We start from the raw sequence: 3815 nt of genomic DNA, 5'->3' as shown, positions 1-3815 counted from the left end.
ACTTTTCTCAACAAACACGACTGTTTATTAATTCTTATATATATGATCCAACAATTATTATGTTCGCTTGATTTAAGGACTAAATGAAAACATAGAGACCAATAAAATAAAATTAACAATACTTACAACGTGGGTTTTGTTCATTTACATTTTACTGAGTAAAAATGGTATCTTGTTTTTGAGTATAAAAAACAAAAACATCAACATATAAAATACTTTAAACATTAAATAACTTTTTTGCCGACCAAGTAGTAAAGTCGGACATTATTTACAGAGATGTATCTGCTTGTTGAGAGGAAAGACCGTCCATTAGCTACTTTGAAGTATCATCCTGACTACACGAGAGGCGTGGGCCAACGAGGAACTGATTGGGCTGTTGCAATAGAAGCAGATTAAGACGTTAATGGCCTTGATGATGGAAGGACCCAAGTTTCAGTTACGAACACAAGGGTCTGCGAGTTTGATTCAAACGCAGAGCTGTGGACAGACTACAAGTCTTGATTTTAGAGTTCGTAAAGGCCAATTCTATTGCAACGGACAGGATTGCTGATATCTTTCTCACAAATCGATCGTCTGGCGATCTTCAGGCTGCTGTCAAACCTTGATTCACAGAGAGTTCCTCCCAAGGATGTCAACTGAATTGTCGATGGATGGAATCCAGCATCATATGGTTGACCATTTCAATTCCAAAATATTTGTTCTTCGAGAGCGTTAAAAATAAATTCTGGACACGAACGCAGCGGAAGCCAGTGGAGACTTTCCATGAGATAGATGTCAGAATTCGGCAAGAGGCAGCACATGTAATTATTTGTTTTGATCAAGAACCAGTTGGACAAGGCAATGAGATGGTGAGCTGAATCGAGCCATTCAGATCGCCGTAGAAGTGAAGGAGCCTGTAAAATTTGGCAGAGAGACAGTCGGTATATCTTATACTGATGTGTTTAGGTTCCAGCCCAAACGTAATCCGGCACGTAATAAGCCTACATAGAAGTAAAAACCGGCTTCAAAGATCAACGGCCATCCAGAAAACCCAATGCTACCGGTCCCTCGGGATCCATCAATTGATGCCTGCCGGTTCACAGAGGCCCTTTATTGGTAACATAAAGTCGGTACTGGAGTCAACATCTACTAGTAAAAACGATGACAAAGATCAAATGAAATGCAGCCCAACCTTTGTGGAAGACCTCTACTTGAATGAGTTGGCAGCCGTATTCGAGGTTGGTACTTTTTCCAGAGACAATATCATTTCGGAAAAGACCTCGGAAAAGTTGCGACGACCTGGACTGTCACCACCAACGTGCTCTACCGTTGTGCTTCCTACGCATAACTTCCACTGATTGTTGTTGCCAACCTGTTGACCTCAACATCTCCAGAATTTGTCGTGCTTGTCGTTGGATGCTCTCATTCATTCTAACGGCAGAGAGATCGTCAACAAAATGACAGGCGAACCAAAAGCTGATTTACCACTTCAGTATGCATGCAAACAACATTGCTCTGAATTTGCAGACCTTTTCAAATAAGAGTTGGAAACGTTCAAAGACTTCTAGCTGGAGGTCAAATTCAAACCAGACGCCATTCCGATTTTCACCGACCACGGGCAGTACAAATTAAGATCAAGGAAGATTTGGAACAAGTACTATAAGCAGGCATCTCCACAGGGGTTTGGCGATTAACCAAGTTCAACTCTTATGATACTCATGTAGTACCAATCAAGAAGATTAAAGCTTTGGACAAAACAGACCTAGGGTTTGGCGCACTTTGACTACCTACACACCATTGTAACTGATAATTCGCAGTGTTTATCGTCAGCTGAGTTTTCCAGTTTCCGCGAGAGCTGGGCACTCAACACCTGTAAGGACCCCCCTGTCATCCAGAGACCAACGTTGCAGCCGAGAGACTGTCATTTAAGTAGTGGATAAACAGGTCCAGCCTTAGTACCAGTGAAAGCTTATTCGAATTCTTGATTCAGTAACCTTTCACTTATGAAGAATTAGACAACCGCATTGCCAAAGCTGCCGCTGTCACGGGACAACTGAGCAAGAGAGCCAAACTCAATATTACCAGGCATGCGTACTCAGTAGCCTACTGTACGGAAGTGAATCTTTGTTAGCACATGCCAGACAGGAGAACCCCGTAGAAAACTTCCAAGTTCGCTGTCTACGACGAATTCTCGGCATCAGGTGGCCGGGCAGACTAGCAAACTATGCAGTACTAGAAAGAGCGAAATCCCTAAGTATGCATCTCATGCTCTGCCAGCGACGTTTGCGATGGCTTGGTCACGTACACAGGATGGAAGATGGACGCATACCCGAAGAATTCATGAAAGGAGAACTAGCTTCTGGACGGCGGCCAACTGGCTGTCCTGCTCTGTGCATCTATGATGTCTGCAATCGAGACATGAAACTGACAGGCATCAACTTAAACCCACGGAAATCGCTTGCTGGAGATATTCGGTGACGGAGAGAGTGAAGAGAGGTGAGGAGGGGAAAAAGAAGAAGTTTAAGGAGAGGAGAGCAAGGAGGAAAGAGAGGCAGCAGATCCAAATACCAAACACACAGTCAAACTGCGTGTGCAACAACTGAGGTAGAGGCTGCCATGTAAGGATCGGTCTGCTGAGTCACACCCGTCGCTGCTCTCAATAAGACTGATGAGACCAAAATCACACAGGGTGCAAACCATCGTCTCTTGAGACGGAAGGATGCCTACCTACCGGAGAACTCCTCTGTGCAGCGGCAACAGAAGATAGATGTGCTCCTGACAACAGTCGTAAAAGTCTCGCTCGTCTATGAATCAGAAGTTCAACGTGATAGTATGAAGTGTTTTTTTTTTCAAAAACAGTATATTCATAATTGTTGTAAATGCCCAACTCCAAATGAGACAAAAGTAAAAGTTGTATGTATGAACAATTACAGCTTCCACCTGATTCTCAATTTTCCTTGGGTGGGTGGGTGAGGTTGAGATGAGAGGTGGTGGGGGTGGGAGGTATGAAAAATAATTTGTTAAAATAAAATTATAATGATGCGTTGGTGAAAAAAATGCACAAGTTACAGATCAATTGATTGATATTCAACGTAATCTAAACAACGGCCAAACTAAGAGTGATCCTTATGTTGACAACAATACAGGAGATGGACACGCTTATATCAGAAACTAGTAACTAAAGAGTGAAAATGGAGAGGCTTCGTATAGGAACGATACTGGATCGATCTGTATCGTTCCTATACGAAGCCTCATCATTCTTTGGTTAGTATTTTCACGATCACAGGCTTCAGGCAGCAACTACCGTTGTGTATTTGGCAACTACAGCACAATGGCATCTCTTGAACAAAACAACATTTCTACAAAGTCCTGGAGATAGTCGGCAGGTCAAAAATGTTGAAGAAGAGAGACAAAACCTCAATATTATCATTAATTCCTTAATCTATTATTTTAACAAGTAAGATTAGGGATCAACATTTTTCCGTACCACCAATAGTACATTTTGATTATTGAGCAAAGAATTACTGGGAAATCTAAAATTAGAAAACGTTTTTCTACAGTTTGATACGGGTAGTTTGATTCTACATACCTTTTACCCCAAAAAAGATTCGCTTCGATCTAGGTTAATATCTCCACAATGCAGTTATACAATAATTCAAACAGATGGTTGCTTTTTCTTAATAGCCTATATTTCTCCGAAACACTGGATCTCGCCATTCACTTAACTAAACCATTCACCAATTTTAAATCTAAAACTGCAACATAAATGGACAAGGTCTTCATACATGACATATCTTATTATATGAATAGATATGGCAGAATTTAGCGTCTATGTT

This window comes from Berghia stephanieae, chromosome 13 (genome assembly GCF_034508935.2).
Source record: "Berghia stephanieae isolate SIO BIC M18660-M18661 chromosome 13, UCSD_Bste_1.3, whole genome shotgun sequence".
Classification (NCBI taxonomy): domain Eukaryota; kingdom Metazoa; phylum Mollusca; class Gastropoda; order Nudibranchia; family Aeolidiidae; genus Berghia; species Berghia stephanieae.
Note: the sequence above shows the minus strand (reverse complement) of the source record.